General features: G+C 38.5%; 1 long non-coding RNA gene across 1 annotated transcript in view; it reads right to left on the reverse strand.

The window, feature by feature from the left end:
* Positions 1-225: 225 nt before the first annotated feature.
* LOC122189738 overlaps positions 226-21,393 on the reverse strand; it is a 32,918-nt gene continuing 11,750 nt past the window's right edge. The window contains exons 2-5 of the long non-coding RNA XR_006181951.1: positions 9,297-9,383; positions 6,174-6,377; positions 2,653-2,748; positions 226-420 (exon numbers count right to left, since the gene is read on the reverse strand). This is a non-coding gene — a long non-coding RNA (uncharacterized LOC122189738). The remainder of the gene's footprint in view (positions 421-2,652; positions 2,749-6,173; positions 6,378-9,296; positions 9,384-21,393) is intronic.

A 21,393-nucleotide genomic window follows, 5' to 3' on the forward strand; every position in this document is an offset into this window, starting at 1 on the left:
ATTGGAAACAGCTCTCAAACTGGTTTTAATTACGATGAGATTTGGCCTGGCACCTACTCTCTCTAGAATCAAGAGCACTAAGCCCTCTGTCTTGATTAATGCTCTCTCTGCTGTATAATAAAAGATCTTCAGATGCTTTAACAGGCCCAAGAATTGTTTTCTTTTTTGCCTTTTCTAAGCTACAAAAGGAAGAAAACATATCTTAAAAGCAAGAAGCTTGTGGTAACTGTGGTATAAGGAACAATGTAATTGTATGATACCATTACATGAAGCACTGGTTTATTTCTTCATACAGTCTTGTCTATTTTGCATTTTCAGTCAATCACAGCAACCTCTTCCTCATTACTTTCTCACCAAGGTGATGAACATTCCAGCTGAAACAATTCCTCTCTAGCAAAAAAAACAGGAAGAGGCTTCTCCCTTGTATTAAAAAGAAAAAACACACAAAAACAAGAACTTATTTTGGAAATCTTAACATCTTGAAACTAAGAACATTGCGAAAGCCAGAAGCAGAGGAAATATATCTGCAGCACACCTTCACTGATGTTAACTAAAGTGAACGTTGCTTATATCCAATAAAGCACAAGGAGATCTTGCAAACCTTTGAAATTTTATATCTGAACAGCCACATAGAAGAGTGTGGGTTATGTTAAGACTGCAAACATTTAGTCACGACAAAACTGTAAATACCTCATACATACATAAAAAAAAGGTATATTTAATAGCTATATAGGATAGAACTCTGGCTGAGCTCCATGGTGAAAGTACAGAGCATTTTTGATGAGTTACTTCATTAGGTGCCTTATCAGAGCAACTATGCAGAGAAGCAGTATTAATTCTGCTGCTGAAGGGACATGGGTGCCCTTCAAACACTATGGCAGGATTGTTTCCTGTGAAAGGTACAGGATGGAATTAGGGAAGAAATATAAATGAAGGATTCGATATTTGCTGTATCTGCTTTCCAGCAGCTGTTTGTCCAGTTCTGTTCAGGTAGTAGAAGACTATTATATTGTTGTGTTGTTTTTTAAAGAAAATAATGAACACAAATCTTTTTTTTTGTTTACCGTAGAAAAATGTATATACAACTATAAACTGAGACTTTAAAGACAGATTAAGGTTAATAATCAAGGTCTGCTCCCAGAGTAATGCCTCCTATTTTGTTACATTGGCTCACAACATCAGAGGTGGATGTTGGTGATATGACAGTAAAGGTTGATCCTTCCTACAAATATTCTATTGCATATTGTTGTAGTACAACAGATGGCAGCAGAGGGGCAGACTGGCAAATTGACAGCTGACAAGTGGGTCAAAGAAAAGGTGTTTCCACGTGGAAAAAGTGGCACCCATTCACACTCATTGATACTTGCTGAACATTTATGGAGATCAAGAAGTGGATTTGAACACAGTGAGGTGGTGGGTAGTGCATTTCAGCAGTGGGTCATCTCTGCTGGTACAGAGTTTTATGAGTGGGACATGCAGGTTCTTGTTCATCACTGTTGAAAATGTATAGCTAATGGTGGTGACTATGCTGAAAAATACTGTTTCATGGCTAAGAATTTGTTCTGTCAAGTACTGTTACTGTGCTTTTCGTAGTTGTTGTACTTTCCATGGAAATAAATAGAAGGCACTGCTTTTGGAGCAACCTATGTAGTTATGCCATATATTTACATGCATATATATACACACACATACACACAGTTTAAAAATGTACCATTTCTCTTCCTAAACTTCTGAAAAACAAACACAAAAGAAGTAATTCATCAGCAGCCAAATCAAGCAAACAATCAAGTTGGGAGGATTTGGGAAGTTACTGCGCATCAGCAGAACTGTGCTAACAACATACACAGATACTCCTGATCCCCAGCCAACATAGGATGAGGCAACTCTCTCCATTCTCAATAGTTATATTATCTCACGTTTGCTGTGGGCTTGTCATACACAAGGCCAATCATTTAAATTCAACAGGGGCTTGTAAATAAGTGACTTTGGTCACACACTTGAAGAATAAAAAGTCATTGGAGAATAAACATTAAGGTTGGTGCATGATAGGGTAGATGTTAGTAATAAGCATTTAATTCCAATTCTTTCATTTTCCCGGACAATCTGCAATCTTGCAGCTAAAGTAATGATTTTTACAGATTTTTACAGAACAGTGGTATTTCCTTGCACTGTAAGTGTTATTTTTTCCTGGGTTACCTCATTTGAGCAAACTGTGATATATATATATATATTCATATATATATATTCATATATATATATTCATATATATATATATTCATATATATATATTCATATATATATATTCATATATATATATTCATATATATATATTCAGTAATGTGCAATGTAATGCAGTGCTTTACAACAGAGGATTTTTCCTTTATTTTTCATTTTTGGATGGATCTCAATTTGTTTGTTCAAAACACCCACTGGCACACAACACGAAGTACAATAAGAGAACATGAAGAGTAGTATCATTACCAGCCTTATTAACGTCTTTTTTACTATATATATGTATACATAAATATTTAAATCCTCTAAAATACAATAGTCAGACTTGATTTTCCCCTGCAAATTGAGTCAACAAGATATTAGGCAGACTAGGAGACCTGTGACATGACTTGGAACAACATATGACGTTATTCTGCTTACCTGTGAATTACTGGCTGCATAGCAGAAGGCTGCTTCTTCAATGTGAATGCTCAGTCTTCTCACTGGAGAGTAAAATCCATTGATTTGAGTCATAATCTGTGGAGGAGACAAGGAAATTTCCGAAAGCTTTCTTTCTGCTTTCTAGCTTCGTAGAAAGGCTTCCTCTAAAGTAACAGCATCCTTTAGTTTTAAAAGCAACTGCATAGCAGCACTGTGCTTAAGAACAGAGATGTTTAATTAATAAATAACAGCAGTAAACAGCAATTTTTCCAGAATAATGTTTTCTTTAAGATTTCTTTGAAGTTTTTCATGTTTTGACAAAACCTGAACATGGAATATTTCCTTCTACTTTTAGATTTATATTTAAAAAAAAAAAAAAAAAATTCAGTACTCTATGTTGATTTTCAGAATAGATAAACACAAGTCTGGCTTCAGACTTCTACCTGCAAGCATGAACAACCAAAATTCAAAGCTACTGAGATGACCACAAAAATTAAATTCTACAATTAATTTGTTTCAATATTTTTAGAAGAGTCAAGGCATTAGACCAAAGTCTTCATCTTGTAACGGTTCTGTAGATTTGTTTAATTCAGAAGTCTTAAGCTCTGAGGAAAAAACATTCAACATGATGGATGGCCCTAAGAAGCATTCATTCTGCCCACTTTGAAAAAGAATAAGAAACTTAATGAGCAGTTAAGAGTAATAAGGACATCCTATTAAGTAGTTGAGAAAGTAGAGAGTGAGTATGAACACCATCTGAAGAAAGTTCTCACATTCCCAGTGAGCAATCCTCACGCCTGTTTCCAGCAGCACTAACATATTACCATGTAATTTTCTCATTTCTGGAGTCACAAAACCATGGAATGGCTTGGATTGGAAGGGAGATCAAAGACCACGTAGTTCAAACCCCCAACCGTGCGCAGGATTGTCACCCATCAGATCAGGATGCCCAGGGCCCCATCCAACCTGTCCTTGGGCATCTCCAGGGATGGGGCATGCATCTGGGTAGCAGTACCACACAGTGAGAAATTTCCCCTGAACTATTCAGAATTTAAAAAAAAAAAAAAAAAAGGAGAAAAGTACGCGCACTTACAAGGACTGGCCATAGAGTAAGCTCTCTTGTTACAGAATTTCATTTAAAGTATGCTGTCTAAGAATTGACATAATATGGTGTTACTGAACCTGTCAGTGCAAACCAAGTTACAGTAGCAGTAACAAATCAATACAAAGTGATAGCATAAAGCAAACAAAAAATTTATACATCTCTGGAGATAACAAATCCAGAGCTTTATCTCACTCTTCTATAACCCAAAATAAAAAATGCATTGTTTTGTCTTTCCTGCAAGACATGGCTTTGGTTACTCTGCAGTTTAAATGCTGTTATATAAATCCCTTATAATTTTTGTGAAAAAGACACCCCTGTAAATACCAAACATCATCTCTGTGTAAAATGAAAACCCATTATACTGCATTTACAGAGCAACAACAGCAAGCAAGCCAAGGCTGATGCTGACGCAAGCAGCTGTGCTGACTTTAGATACCCACAAATCCTAAATCTATTCAAGGGCTTGAGCTTTTGCATAAAGCCTATATGTGTTGTACCTGGCAAGTTTTTCATTGCTTTGCAGTGCAGAAACACTTAATTAAATCTATGTGCACGCCAGTCCTTTCAACAAAAAGTGCAGCCATGGGTGGACACTGGCTCTTTCAGTCTGACCTATGCCTGTCCAAATCTGAGACTGTTCCAAGTCATTTGCAACACAAATGATCAGTTGTAAAGTCAGATCTTTTGTCACTGTCCATCTACCATAACCTGTGGCCCACACAGATTTCTATTGCTAGCTATAGGAACCGTTCGCAATGGCACAGTTACAACATAAATGTGCTGTTCAGTAGCTTATCAACTGTGTCACAGGATTTATCCCACTTATGATTTTGAATCCTTCTTCTCATAAATAGTTGAAATGGAAACATTTTACTTCATTTTTCCGTTGGAATTAACAATATATAAAGATAACCTGAACTGGTATGCAACTGGGATCTATTCAGAACAGCACACATTTTTTTATTTTAAATGTACAACTTCTAATTAAAACTGTTAATTGTGTAAGTTGCTTTTTCACTGTAAAATGCAGCCAATGCTTCCATTTTCTTCCTTTGGGTAGGAAAATCAAGCTACCAAGTAGGAAAGAGATGAAGGTGGAGAGCTGCAAGAATCCTCCTCAGAAATGAGGGTTTTGTGTAATGTGAGAGTAGTAGAGGAAAGTAAAAAATGGATTTTCAGGCTTTTAATAAAATAAGGACTTGGAAGAGATAGCACTGTTTTTTCCTTCTTGAGAAGGCAATACAAAATGAGATGATAGCAACAAATATTTAGAAGATACATTTAAGGTAAGCTTCTGCGGTCAAAGGATGAGATGGGGGAATTCGTGTGGAGTGATAAGAGAATGGATTCTTGAAGGAGGGTTTAACGGAAAGAAAACAGCATCATGAAGAATTGTATCTACCTATTCTCTCCATATGTATATATAACTGCTATAACATTTCTCTTCCTTCAAAAGCGCCCTCCAGTAATCCTAAAAAACCGAATTCCAGCAGAAATGGTCAAGCTCCAAGTCTGCAGTGCTTTTAGTCAGGTTATCACCTTGCTGTTTTTCCTTAAAATCTCCATTGAACTGCAGCTAAAAAGAAAAGAAATTGAAGAGGCACCACTACTTTCATTCATATTTAGAATCCTGCAAGAACAGCCTTTCAAATTCTGTCACTCGTTACACCGCTGTTGACAAGAGGGCACTGCCCAGACAAAAGGAACCTTCCATACACGATTTGATAGTCACCTTAACTGAGCTACCCGGAAAGGCGTTACCTTAGTAGAGAGGTTTAGAAAAGAAAGCCATGGTCACTGGCAGCTGATGGAGGGGAGGGTGGTTTTATGAAAATACCAACAACAAGTTTTCCTAGAACAAATAAAAACAGAGCAGCAGTCTTTCCCATATTAAATGATTGTCTGTATGCATTTCCTAAAGTTCAAAGCACTATTTTAGAGCTATACAAAGAACAGCAAAGAGCACAGAAGAAATATCACTTTTGTTGGAATTTCAGTTTGGTCCAAGTACAACACCCTGCCAGACATATTGTTTTGTCAGAGGGTATCTGCAGTTTGCAACCATGAACACCACAGAATTCAAATTTGGTCCAGGAATCAGAAGTGAGGCAGTACTGCAAAATGTCCATATTTCAGTCCTGTGCAGCGTAGCAGTATATCCCCCCATAACATAGAGCTTACCCTTGCACTTGCAAGCTGAGAGTTTTGCAAGAGGATTTACCTTGACTGCTACAGAATTCCACCACTGATTTTCTGGGTTACAGCACTCCACATTGGAAAGGCACTGACTATGATTGCACAGAGCTTTCCATTTACAGCCAAAGGCTTAAAAAAAAAAAATCAGACTTCATCTGGTTCGTTGAACTCAGTTTCATTTAGGCAAGAGTTGTAACAATGGGCAGCCACAATTTCCTACCTGGTGATCCTGAGAAATGTGAGGATGGTTTTTCCTTGCAAGGTCCAAAGCATTTCCATGCAGAAGGGTGTTCAGTTATTTATCCTATTGAAAGCTTCATGCAACAGACTCATGAAACAATATACTCTCAGATACAGACAAGAGATGACTCCATAACTTCAGTAAGTGTTCCAAATCACAATGAAAATGCAAGCCTTATTTGCTCTATAAATATAAAAAATAGTAGAGATTTGCTGTCATGAAGAGGTCACCATTTAAGTAGACAAGACAGACAAAAGCTTGGGCAAGAATAATATTTGTTTCCCTAACACAATTGGGAACTGCAGCAACAAATGGTGGAATCCACTGCCTTTTCTAATTAGAACTGCACCAGATCAGAACTTTAAACTCAGTTGCATGGTTTGTGGTGTACTTAAATTACATATTACTTGCTGACCATCTGTCCACAGACCCTAAGGGGTCTTGCCAGTGCACTGAAGTCTATGCTGCCATTCTCAACAGCTATAACTGCTTGAGCTAGTTTAGAGTTAACCGTGTAAGTAAACTCAAGCTGCAATTATGCCTCCAGATAGAAGCACACTTAGTGCCTTGCCCAGCGTAGCAAATAAAGACTGCAATAAAGCTCAGATCTTAACAAGGTTATTTGAGTCCTGATCCGGTGTCTCACACATCTACCCAAAGTCTCTAGGGTCCCCCATTCCTATCTGTGTAAAATTCTAACTGTGTTGCATGGGATATATAAAGGGCATGAACTCAGCAGCAGGAGGAACTCTTTTCCTCAACACTCAAGACAGAAACAACTTTACTCCCAGAAAGGCAAATAACACAAGTTTAGAGCACGTAAGAACTATGCATGCCTCATCCCATGTTAGATCCCACTCTGGATTTATGTAGCGTTGAAATGGGAGGAGGGGAAGTACAACAGAAATTAACTTAAGTTGACAGCAATTGTTCTGGGCTTTGGCAGTCATACACTTAATAGTTTGGTGTTATTTCTAGATTTTTTTTAATTTAATGCACACCATTAAAAAGCATGCCTGTAACAAATGAGTTTCCCTTAAAAGAAACTAAATCTCATGGCAGCTTGTTTATTAAACCCTTAACTTTGTAAAACACCTGGGAAAACAATAGTAGTGACTTTCTGACAACACTATAGGCAACTTTCTTTGGAATAGCTGTGAACAGCTGTTTATTATTGGGTAATAAATTCTCTCCAGTAATAGCAACCAAGACATTTTCCACTACACCCGGTGGCAACTTCTTCTGGTGGCCCTCAGAGGCCCCCAGGCTCCTTGCTTCTTGGCACGGGAGCAGAAGAGCGCCTCGTGTGAAACGTTGTTCAAAGGCAGCTCTCAGAGAGCCAGCAAGAGCCTCCCTGCAGAAATATAGTCAGCTTTAACTATTTATAGCACAGCCATTCAGTGGTAACATTTTTTTCCAATCAGGGATCTCAGGGTCAGTATCCCTCATCAGTATTTTGACAGCTTGTGGCACACGAATATAGATGGACTGCACATTACGATTCTGAAGACCTCTGCAGCAGGAGGCAGTTTTACATTCAGAAGACCACGTGGTACTTTAAACTGATGGCCAAAGGATTAAAATTAAGATTAAATTTTGATAAAGAATGAACATTTACTTTTTCAAGACTTCCTATATTTCAGTTTTAGCAAATTTAAATTCTCCCTTTTTCTTTCACTACTCTTCCTCAAGCTAAACATTCATTTTTAAATTATTCCTATAAGACTTCTTAAACCATTAGATTTTTCTTAAAACATCCTAGACAAGCTCTTTAAAGATGCTGACAGTTCTTTAAACTGTAGTTAATTTTCTTCTCATATTTATCCCACTGAAGTATGCCACTAACAAAGCTTTACTTTTTCAATTCCCTTTGTCAAAATCCCACATAAAATCGAGAGGAGGACAAGCACCCAGTCAGTCCCATAAGGCAGTGGGATGTGCTTTCACCACAGAGACCAAGAAGTTCCAACAGCCTTGCCTATGCTTTCCAGTTCATTACTCCTAGCCAAATTCAAAGGCAAGCACTTGGTGTTTTTTCAGGAACACCACTGCGTGTTCAGTTTAGGACATACCTCTGCCAACACACACAGATATTGTTGATGTTTCTGCATGGTGCTGCACATGGCCAAGAGGACAGCACATGGGCCTGGAGACCCCAGGTCTGCCTTGTGTCCTCTATCCATCTTTCCATGGGCACAAGACTAGCAATTACAGGAGATCCCGCTAACTGTAGCAGAAACCTTCTTTTCGACATTTTTAAAGGGGAATGGGAAATGTAATTACTAACTGGACTAATTCAGATGGCAGACTCAGGAGATTTAAAACCATTACTATATTTGATACTCAAGACCAGTTCATGGACTCACTTTATTAAAGAAACATCAATTCCTGGCAAAGGTGTGACAAGTACTGAGCAGACCACTAAGGATTTATATGCTCAGTTTTGAGGGCCATTATCTCCTGGGCATACTGCTTAGTCTGACTCAAATGCACAGTAGCGAACATATATGACCAAGATCTCTGCATAAATTTTGCAATGCTGTTAAGATGCACTAAAATGCCTGCTTTGTTTTAGAAATACATTGTTAGACATGAAGTGCTTTAACAAGAAGTAACTTCAAGAAAACACACTGATCACATCTGCATTCAGCCACGAGCTATGCATACTCTTTCAACTTTTTGTGGCATCTCATGTGATAAGGTAGTATAGATATTCAATTGTCTCTGATGTAGGAGGGTAAAAGATAAATACAGCAAAACGAAATATTTTTCAGGTAGAATTTCCTTCTGTGGTTTCCAAATGGTGGCCAACAATTCTCTCATGCCTAGAACATCAGCTTGTAATGCTTAGGGGTACAGAAAGAGCAGGAAATTGGGAACCATCTGTGTTATATATGCATCTGCAGTGATTTGAAACCTGCCTGGCCTCAATGGTAGTATAGTTCCACCTTGCCTCCTATTTGAATGATTTGCAAAGCAAGATCTTCATCCAGACTTGATCCTCTCTCCTCTGTGCATATGTCAACATCTGTCCCTTTCTATAATGAAATGGCCTGTGTAAATGCAGCATTTGAGTAACACTGGAAGTTCAGTTATACTTACTGCGGTGGCAGAGCTGATGAAAGAGGTATCCAACACTCTATTGTTATGTCTATTCTTTGACCACACTGATTTATACGTGTGCTGACTCTGGAAAACAGAATAATGAATTAAATAGCACTGAGACATTAACATATTTCTCAAGGAAAATGAGATGTGTCCACACAAGAATATCCACCCATTCCAAACCAAAGTGATTTGGCTACTCAGGGATCACTGAGCACAGGAGAAGACACGGGGAGGGAGATAATGGTGTTAAGGTGGATGCAAGAGGAAACTGTTGAGTTAGAACGCAGCTTCTTTATCCTTTCTCTCAGGAATGCTTCCAGTTTGCCCCTTCTTACTCAGCTCCAAATCTGGTTCTGAGATGACATTTTGCTGACTGAATTTATTACTGAGCAAAGACTGGCCAAGGGAGACAACACAGAAAATAATCTGAAGTCAGTCTAAGATTGAAAGAGGTGGATCAGCCTCCTCTAACGGCAGAACAGCAGATAAAGAAAACATGCATGTTTATAAAAAACATCTTTGGTGTAGCTGTTTTGGTTTTTATTATTCCACTTGTCCTTAGCTGTTCAAAGTTGTGGCATTTACAGTTGTAAACATTAAAAATGTAATACTCAATAGTGACCAATGTTTGTGCTCCCAGTAATTCAGAGAGGACAGAAGCTCCTTCAGAGGGTTTGATGACTGGCGGCACTAAAGCTTTCATTTATACTGCTGCTCTGTGCAAATGTAGCAGCTGGAGAAAGTCCTCAGCTGGTGTTCTGAAGACTGAAGACTCGAGTGGGGTCATATCAGATTTGTTTTGCTGCACTCACAACATGACCAAATCTACTACAAAAGCAAAATACAAACTGTTCTTGTTGCTTTTCACAAGGCAGAGGTTTCTTCCTCCTCCTCACTCTGAAGGCAAGGCTTTCCGATGGTTCATTTTAGGATAGCACAAGGAATACTCTCCCTTCCCAGTCTACTTTAGTCATGACCCAACCTCACAACATGATGAAAGGGTGGAGTTTTCATAAAGTACATTCAGGGTTTGATTCCTGTGCTGAGACAATTAGCTGCCATTGTTTCTTTTCAGGATTTTTCCCCCTGAAGAGATCTGCTTACATCAGTATTAACAAGATCTTGGCCCTCTGCTACTCCTTAGTTTGCTCTTGCTTGTTCAGTGGCTTTAGACTTTTCACGGGGTCTTACGGATTTACTCAACTTAATACAAAGCTGCAAGCGCTGCATCTGGCTGTAAATAAGGTGAGCGCAAAGATAAGGACACTCATAAGCAGCTCACATCTTCCTCGTGCCAGCAGCTCCAGACCTGTACGCAGTACTGCAAATGGAGCCTCACAATGGCAGAGAGGAACAATCCACTCCCAGCCCTGCTGGCAACCCCGCTTCTAATGCGGTCCAGGATGCATTTGGCCTTCCAGGCCACAAGAGCACACTGCCAGCTCACGTTAAGCTTTTCTACTACCAGCACCCCAGGGGCTGCACCCAGCCCAGCCTGTGAGGCCACAGTGTAAGGGGATGTTTCCCACATTTGGATTTGGGGTAAACATCCTTTTAATATTCTGATCATTTGGAAGAACAAAACATCAACGATGAAACAGCAATGTCAGAGCTCCAGAGATGTTATTCCTCAATTGGATAAGGAGGTGTAATAGCACCTTTTGATAGCATTACTCATGTTTTTAACACACTTGGAAAAATTCCCACTGCCAATGTCTCAAGTCTCTCAATAGAAAGGAAAAAAAAAACCAAACCACAAAATACTACATGGGCCATAAAAAACAGATACCAGAGTAATGCAGATCCACTGATTATGATGTTACATATTTTGCACTTCCAAACAGTGAGCTTTAGAAATGATCTCAGTGAAAATAAGTTGTTTAAATATACCATTGTTCTGAAGCTTACCAAAAACAGACTAAATAGTTTGTTTCCTTGTCAATCTTTTGGAGCTGCTCCAGGATCATCTGGATAAACGTTGCATAAGTGCACTGAAAATATTAATGATCCTAATAATTTGATCAGCCCATTAGAATGAGAAGTCCAGAAGGTCCCACTTTGTCCCTCAGTATCAGATTGAGGAGATAATAGCAACTTAGAACAGAAAGGTTAGTGGGAAGTGATGTGAAAGAATGAGCTTCTGAGAAATACTAGGAGTTAGAAAGTGTCTCAAAGAAATGGAAAAGGCTTCTATTTTTAAAGGTCACAAAGGCAGAGACATTTGCATCTGTCTCAGTGCAAGCTGAATTCAGTCCACAAGTAGAATGCTCCACTATGCTGCCCAGCTCCTCTTAACTACTAGTACTTCTGTTAGAACCAACACAAAACTCCCAAAAGAGAATAGACTTTATTTCAAGCTATGTCTCTTTGGATCATCTTCAAGATGTATTTAAATCTCAGTAAGTAAATAAATAATTACAGCAAACATCAAATTACACTCAATTATGAGCACTTTATAGCCCATGCCCTCCTAAAAATAATGGCACTTTTCAACATTCGGTTAGTATAAAGTGAGTTTAAAGAACATAGTCTAGATGGCAGCTAAGTTTACAGGTCTTTCGGTGTACATTTTCACGTTTGTGCCAAAGATGCAGGCTAACAGATGATGCAGTCTTTATAACTCTTAACAGTGCAAGGTGATGAAAACTGACACACAGTTCTCCAGTTTTAACTTCACCATTATAAAAATACTAATTTTGCTCTGATACCCATAGTATAAATGAGATGGGCCCTGATTGTTTTGGGGATACTTATGAGTTGTCACAGCTGTTAGAGGTGAGGCTGGTTTTGGATTTCCTATCTCAATGTCAGCTAAACTCCAGGTGTACTTCAGTCTGACTTCTCAAACAGAGCTTCTTGTTTCCATGCTTATGTCTTAAAAGAGCAAGGCTTCTTCAATTGCAAAATCCTATAAATTCGGTAATAATCTGATGATTCTGATACCTATGATCATCTGAAAAAAGCCAGCACTGAGTTCTGACACTTGTTATGTCACATAGCTTACTAAACACAACCATTTCTGTATGCAAGAATCATGGATCACTTGTATGAGCAGTCATGTAAACAGCAAGAATGTAACTTCAATCAATCTTAAATTATCAAATTATGATGTCATAATATTTGTTACATCATTTACAAGTACAATAAACAGCAGGATGAATATTACACCTGCTTAAACCAGAAATACTGCAGCTGATAACCAAAGATGTAGCATAAATTGAAGAAAAGCCTTTTCTTTTTCATATATTGCAACAAGAACAATTGAGAAAAATAAATTTCCCTACTTTTTTTTTTTTAAACTTAGGTATCTTGTATATAAAAATAAAAACCCCTGAGCCAGGAATTCTAATTTACTCCTGATTACAGAAGTAATTCTAAATTTCCTCCTGCTTACAGGGCAGCCTGTTCCAACAGCTCACCACTCTCATAGCAAAGAACTTCTCTCTGACATCCAACCTTAATCTTCCCTCCCTCAATTTAAACCCTTGTCCTTCCATTATCTACCCTTGTAAAGAGTTGACTCCCCTCCTGTTTGTAGGCTCCCTTTAGGTACCAGAAGGCTGCAGTGAGAACTCAGCCTGATCCGACAGACATAAACCAACAGCAGTACAGCCTCCAGCAGAAGGGTGCAGAAATGACTTACTGCCAGCAAAAGTTTTAACTCAGCCAACAGCCCAAGTCCAGAACCTCTCAAACAAGGCCCAAAACAAGATCAGTTTTGTTTGCTCGTTCCACAGATAATGCTTCTTTTGCTATACCTACAAAACTGGAGCATCTGTCCACAGACAAAACTGGTTGCACTTCATAGATCAAGCCAAAGAAACTTCATTTGGAAGAGTGTTTTACTATGATGCCATAAGTTGATTTTTGCTTTGGGGAAGAAAGGCAAGAGTAACAATTACGTGCTCTCTTTCTGGAGCTCAACTTCATCATGAACAATAAACAATTGCAGGTAGCAGACACAATTTACTAAAGTTAATCTGACTTTGAAGTGTATGTTTGCCCCTAGAAGGCTAAACATCAGTTCTTAAGGAATCTGTCATGCTGAAAAGAACTTGACTTTTCTAATGGAGCAAGGGATAAATACAAATACAAGCCAACCTTTCCTTTGTTATGCCTCTGATTTCAGTTGTTCTGTGTGAAGTCAGAATTCAACATACAAATAATCTGGCAAGTGGGAAACTCTATAATAAGCAAACCTCCTACACCAATGAAGAAGGGATACTACCCTGCCATCATCAAATATTCTGAGGTGTGTTTAGTGAGCCACACCAACATTCATTGTGCTAGGGGTCAGTAGGGAAGAGCTCTTGCAATTCTGCTCTCTGTCACAGCCTTAAATAAGCCTGACTTACATTTTAACTACAATTACTACAAGTCCTAAGGGGATGGAAAGGCTTTGGATGTGCAGTACAGTAGCAAATGGTGAAAATTTATCTTTCAGTGGCTGTGAGATGGCAAATGAAACTGAGGAATTTATGAAAGGAAACAAATACCCACTGGCACAAGCACTGCCCAGGGCAGAAGGCATGTTAGCCAGCTCCAAGGACTATGCTCCAATTGCTGTATCTGCCCTTGCTCCCAGCTGGCTTGCAGCCACCAAACAGAGTTTGGGATGAGCATCCTTTGTTTATCTGCAGCTCTCTGTATAGGTACACCCTTTCGCTTACTGGAAGCACCTTTCAGCTTCCTCAATTTTCAAAGCTCACCTGAGCTTATAAATGCCTATAAAGTACTTTTATACATGATATTCAGTTCTTACTTCCAAGGAGTATCAAAATGCAGCAACAATCCATGCTTATTTCTCTCACTTCACGAGCACTGTTATGGGAACCTCTGGCCAACACCCTCTCATCAATTAGCAATTCTCATCAAGTGAAATACAGGGTCACTTTGCTTCCTCGTGAATCACATAGCAGCCACAAAGGATGGGAAAGGTTCACAACACTGCACTTTTGTACCTACTTTTGTAGGATGTGGGATTTAGAAGCATGTCACAGTAAGACACCCCTGGAAACTGAAATAGGAAGAAAATAAATGCCAAATTTGTTAAGTCTTAGTATGTCATTCAGCAAACTAGCACACAACTCGGGGAGATCGGTGGTTTTAAGGCAGCTTGTACAAAACAGTATTTGGAAGATAACCACTGAGAGAACTCATCCCTTGTGACTTCCTGCTGTCAGCTGCCTCTTGCACATGTTCAGCTACACAATCTGAGACAAAAGATCTGAAAAGCATCTTTAAAGGTCAAAACCACAAACAGGAGACAAATCCTTTATTTCTTTTCAGTGACCCTTGTGCCAGACCAGAGAGCAATACATTGGGAAGTACTTTTCTTCTCAAGCACATCCTTCTGCAATGATGGTAGTGCTTGAAATTCAGTAATTACTCTGTTTGATGAACACAGGACAACGAGGAAGAATACACTTCTGTATCACAATACAGGCACCATGAGCATTCCTGCTTAGCATGATACAATCACATACAATACAAACAGGCACACAAAGCCTACTGCCCTACAGGGCCTGATTTGTCAACATGAACGCAATTCCTCCCCTCTCAAAAGGAATTTTTTCTTTAAACAAATAGCCCTATTGATATCAATAATGTTACTGAATGGAATACAGTGCTCAGCAGGCGAAGAAATCATTGATTCTATATCTTAGCCAAATACTCTATTTCTGATAACATCTTTCTCTAATTCCACACTTTCACCCTGCTCACAACTGCCTCTCAACACCTATTTTCTATTCTCCATACAAGACCATTCAGATGGAAAACACCTCAAAATCCACTAGAAACAGGGAATTTTTAAAAATGAGGAGAAAAGAATTCCAGTTCCAATTGTTAGAACATGTGGGAAAATTTCTGAGAACTGACCATTACACTGGATTTCTTTCCATGGCTGCCACTAATGCCCAGTCTAATATAATGCTAAAAGCGGATTTCAGAATTAGTTAGAGTAGGAAAACACACAGTGAGGTGAAACTTGATCTGTGAGCTCATCCTACAGTTAGAGTACAGGAAACATAAAATAGTCAAGAAGTCTCTGAAAAATGCAAAGTAAAAGTGGAAAGATCAAAAAGGAAACCACAAGAGGGCAGATAGACTACATAATGGATGATGAAATGATTAAATGCAGACGGGAGAAAAAGGGAAGGTGTCCCATCTCTTCACAAAAAACCTCATTTGGGAAATCAAGTGTTTTATGCAGAAGACTAGAAGTTAAGAGCATGAGGAGAATTCTACTTGTTCCAATTGAAGACTGTAGAATTTTTAGTAGCTGAACAGTGTTTTATCAAAGGTCATGGATATTTGGAGATCCTCTGGTTATTCATGGGAACAGCTGACACACACCTTTGCTCCCACATAGCGTAGCCTCTCTGCAGGCACTGGCAAGCAAAGTGACAATTAAGTTGCTGGTCTCATGACAGAGACTTCAAAGTACTCTCCAGCACTGAAATCAGAGCTAAGGTGGTAGGCCAAGCCTGTATTCATACACAGGAACCTCACTATTTGGGAGGAAATTGGCTGTGAAGGGATTTCTTGCAGGAGTGAGACGTACGTGGCTGAGACCTGCTGTTTTCAGAGTCTGCCTTTACAGACAGTACTGTGGTCTTCTTGAAGACCACCTTAAAACACTCACTTATCTCAGCAGACCTTGCATTTACCCATACCTGCTTTACAGCTAGAGGACTAGTCAACCAGCATGCAGGAGATCTTTAACACCTTGCTTTCTTTCATGCCTGAGCCCTTTTGCACTTCAAGTTCTTACCGGGCATCCAGATTTGGGGCACTGCAGAAGACAACACGTCAGTTACTACTGCTGCTTCTCTTAGAGAGACAGCCCTGATCTGCAGCTCTCTTGCTAAGGCAATCTGGCCTGAAGCTCAGAAGGAAATCAATACTCTGATGCAGAAAATAAAGAGTAGGCACAATTTACAACCTGAAAGAAGTAGGTAATCTGTGCTTAGCTATTTCCAGTGTACTTGATCAGAAAAGCCTAAAACAGATGATACTTCTACCGAATGCAGAGTCCTTATATTCAACTTTCATTAATTGTGGCTATGTTCTCTACATTAAAGAACTACAAAAACCTCCCAATCACATTCTCAGCGTGCTACATAATTTATTGCAAATGTATTTGAGTAATCTGTAAAATTTTCAGTTTCAAAGGTTCCCATTTTCTAATGTTCACTCTGCTGTCTCTTGCAGTCTCTTAAGATTATTACCCATTTTATCTTAAAGATATACATTAAAAAAAAGAAACAACTCTATGCTAAAGATCCAGCCTAAGTTCTGCTTTAATTCACCAGAGATTTCCACCAACTTCAGAGGGAAGAAATCTAATTCCAAAAGAGAAAACAAAAATTAAAAAAAAAAAAAAAAAGCCTTTTAGTGAGATTAAAACCCACATCACCTGCCATCAGTTCACAATGCTACACAGATTATAATAAGAAGGTAACATGCTCTGAACTGCACAGATATTTTCAATACGATGCAGCTTATGGTAGTGACTGCACTACCATCAAAATCTGCAGATCCAAATTATTTGAAAGGGTGCTCAAATGTGAAGTATCCTCATCATACTGTATGATGATATGTCATCTAGGGAGATCTAACAATGAGATTGCTCATACTGAAAGAGCAGCGTAAGGCTGGATTTTTCCTTGTTGTATCAGGTTCTAAGTCAATAGCCTTCATTTAATTAGCTATAATCATTGCTTGATTAAAAGTCAAATTCGACAAAGAATATTTCAGAATGCAATGCAGCTGAGAGTGCAGCCTTGCTGACCTCCATTCACATGATCTATACCAGACAATCCAGAATTTCAGTAGATATCACCATGATGCGTCTGATGGAATTAAGGAAAACCCGTACATTCAATTAATGGTAGCTATTCCAGGGTAACGAGGACCTAAGGAGTCTGCTTCCACACAGAGCAGTTCTGAAAAGGGAAGGATCCACAGAGACCTCTCTAAGCAATACTGAAAAAATACCACAACCTTTGGTCCTCCATCCAAAGGGATGGGGGAAAAGGAAAGCTTTGGAAAGGGCTGGCATTTGGTCAGTTCCTAGCTGATTGTGATTTAGCTCAGGAAATGGACTAAGATTGAATCCAGTCAAGTTATAGAATATCTGTTGGACAGCAAGTATGGTTTACTAACAGAACAGTTAGATTGAGTCCTTTTGTATTTATTTTTTCTTGTATGGCTGTGACAAACAAGTTTATACACAACACTAATATTCTGTTTCAAATTTCTGCTTTTAGTTGCTCATAATTTTGCTGCAGTCAAAACAATGGTAATTAAGTTAAGTTGCCTGTGTAATAAATACTAAAAATGTCAGAATTAACTCTGACCCTCTGTGTATAGCAGAAAACAGACTATCACAAAATATTTTTTCTGTAATCTATTCATTGTATTGGGCAAAAAATAATACTCTCTGAGGAACTGGACTGGCTCCAAGAGATCTGCTTCTTTCCTAATTCTGACACAAAGCTATTGCACAAGGTAACATTGAGAAGATGTTTTTCTATATTTCAGTCAAAGAACCAAAGTTTCTTGAAAAGAAATTCTAAGACCATCTTTTGCAGCAACTCCACGATTGCTTCATTTTACATCTAAGTTAACAGGTAAACAGTCAAAGTTTGTTTTCAGCATCTTTTGCTTGCTTCACTGTATGCAAAAGGAAGACAAGGGGAATATTTTTTGCAATCGTTCATCCATTCATAAACCACAAGATAAAAAGTGTGGAATGACTGAAGTCTGTTGCAGCCTTTTGGCATTGGCATTACTGAATTAGGAAATTTGATTTTGAAAGTTTAACATTTCAGTGATTTTTATATTGTCAGGTGTTTTTTACTTTTTTTTTTTTTTAACATCATTTATAGCTGGATAAGCACAACCTCACTGTACCGTATCATTGCTGCTTTACTTCTGGACAATCACGGCAGCCCCTAAATTCTTATGTATAGATAGAACAAGTTCAGCTTTGTTTAGTATGGTAATTATTAGTAGACAGGTGTTGTCAAAGAAAAAGAAATTGAGAAATTGTGCTGTTTTCTATATTCCCTTTCATAGCTCAAGGAATATTCAGATAGCGCTCTCAGACAGAGTTCAGGTGTTTTTGTATGGAGACAGGGATTGGACTCAATGATCCTTGTGGGTCCCTTCCAACTCGTATTGTATCATCCAATGATATTATTTGATATACTATTTTTCCACTCTGCATAATCTCTGACTTCATGAATGAGGGTCTTTAAGGAGCTTTGAAGTGATCTAGTTCTAGCGGATAGATTTTATCCCTTAAACCACTGGTCAAAGAGAATGCTTCCATCTCAGAGAGTTTTGTTAGTAAAGTAAAAAAAAAAAAAAGAAGAAGAATCTGTGCAAGATACTGCTGAGAAAATCGTCACTCAATTTGTAGTGCAACCACTTATCCATGTACAGCCCACCAAGCTCCATATAACTCATTAACAAAAAGCCCCAGATAACAGTCAAAGAATGCACTATGCTCTCCCTCACCATTTAGTAATTTTTATTTCTATGAGAATTAAGGCAAGTACTTTGCCTGTAGGGACAATTTAATCTTATATGTAATATACAAAGGCATGGTAAATGGCTCATTGACTTGTGTGACTTGTATCAGAGGACTAAGTCATATTTTATAATGACTTTGCCTATTTTCTCTTCTACAGTTGCATATCTTACAAAAGAAGATCTTCAGACATTATTCCTTACATGGAATTGCACAACAATGAAAACTGGAACTGAATGAACACTTATGTCAGACAACTTACACCCCTGATGTGTGAAAAAAATAAAAAATGCAGTGCTTTCCTGTGACTCTAATGGAGATTCTAGCAGAGTTGGAGTGAGAAATGAAAAAACAGAACCATATCTAAACCTCTACAAAAACAAAACCCAAGTCAAAAAACACCAAGATGTAAAGAGTGTAAAGTATGCTCTACAACAGAGGATTCAAGCCCCTGTTAGCCTTGTCTGCTCTGAATGAGCAGGGACATGATTTAGTGCTCAGGACATGATTTAGCTGTAGGTTGTTAGAGTTGGGGTAGTATGGTTAGGTTGCAGTTGGACTTTACGATCTTGGTCTTTTCCAACCTCAGCAATTCTACAATTCTATGAGTTAGATAGTCTATCTACAGTAAGCTGCAGATTTTGCTTTGACAGTCATGCTGTCATTCCTCAATGAAGAAAGGAGGGGGGTAAAATGTACTGGTCTATGAAATTCAGTGCAGCCTTCTGGTAAGTAGTTAAGATCAACAGGGCATTATTCAATACACTTACAGTCCAGATTCCATACTAGTGAATCTCATTCAGAGGTACACATGCAACAAGAAACAGTCTTACATGTTTAGAAAGCCTACCAGGATTTTAGTTTTAACTGCTACTCACAGTGAAAATATAAAGGGCAAGAATCTACACTTACAAAGTGTTTAAACCAATATTCTTAGGCCATATAGCAATGAAATTCCCCGTGGTTTCCAGGGGCTACAGGCATGAACAACACTTAAGGAATGTGAAGTATATTGAAAGTACTATTTCAGCAGACATCTGAAATAAAATTCCATAGGCCAGCTTTTCCACTGGAAGGAAAAACAGATTTTCAGAGGGAAAACAGTACTTTAGGAAAGAAGTCTTCACCTGGTTAACACAGGACACCACCACATTTCTTGAAAAACAGACCATTAGCTATCCTTTTATCAGCTGCAACTCCTAACTAGACTTTAAAAAACAGTAATTCCACATTATATGTTGTAAACTATTGCTCGTGATTTTCCCTGCGCCAATTTTATTGTGCAGAGAATCGTAACCTTCTTTTTATTTTTTTTGAGTCTTTTAAAAACCCTTTCAGGAAAAGGCAACGTATAGAACTGCTTAATTACTCAGGCTTAAAAGCTGATCAGAGCAAAATGTAATCCATCATCAAAAGCAAAAATATCACAAAATGACAGGTTATTGAGGCTCTCTGGCTAGCCCACTCCCCCCACAGGAGCAGGTCTAGCCAGAACAGGTTGCTTGCAGCCCTATTCAGCCCCATTCTGGATACCTCCAAGGACAGCCATTCTCCAGCCTCCCTGAGCACTTGATCTAATTTTTGACCACCCTCATGGTGAAAAAAAAATTCCTAATAGCTACCTGGCGTTTCCTATATTCCAGTTGGCATCTGTTGTAGCATTTCTTGTTTTCTGAGAAAAATCTGACTGTCAGTACCCTGAAACAAGGTGGTTTGTGAGAGCAGTAAGGTCCCTTTGTAGCTTTCCCTTCTCCAGGCTGAAGAAACTATACTCTGTACACTATACACCATCCCTGATCAGCTTGGCGGCCCTCCACGGGGCCCATCAATGTGTCATGCCCTCACTCTGGAGTGCCCAGAACTCAAAAGGCTACCACATATTCAATATGATACATGAACGACACATACATACGCACATGTGTACACATACATGTATATGGAGAGGAAAGGGAAATAATTTGCATTACAAAGTAGTACTGCTTTTTGATTAGACCTTCATTTTTAGGCCCCCATAACTTATATTCAATTGTTGTCAATGGAAATTTAAATGTGAGAATACTTAAAGTAACTTATTCAAGTTAAAGTTATCTGAGGAAAAAAAAGAGAAGTAGGTAGCTGTGGTTCTTAAACTGCGGACAACTATAATTCTGGGTGAAAAGTCATACACACTGTCACTGTTTTTCCCAGCTGAAGGAAGGAAGGTGGAAGCCAGATTTTGAAAATACTCAAATTATTTAAGAAATTACTAAGTGTTTGGGAATTCAGCATTAATCACACTGTTACTCCAGAACATTCACAGTGAACGTTATAGTTACCACACATAATAGTAACAAGTTTTGGTTTTGTTTAACACGGACTTCATGGAGGAAAAAAAAAAAAAAAAAAAAAAAATCAAGAAACTTCCAGAGGTTTTACTTGAAGAGATGTGTCTGTTGTTTTGCTCCCCCTCCTCATTTGCTTATAATCTATGCATCATTTCCATTAATTACAAGGGTGCCAGAATAATATTGCAGACATTTGCAGAGGTGCTTAAGATGGTACTGCGTTTTC

The sequence above is a fragment of the Lagopus leucura genome, unplaced genomic scaffold (genome assembly GCF_019238085.1).
Source record: "Lagopus leucura isolate 7727_CA_CO unplaced genomic scaffold, USGS_WTPT01 Super-Scaffold_100157, whole genome shotgun sequence".
Classification (NCBI taxonomy): Eukaryota; Metazoa; Chordata; class Aves; order Galliformes; family Phasianidae; genus Lagopus; species Lagopus leucura.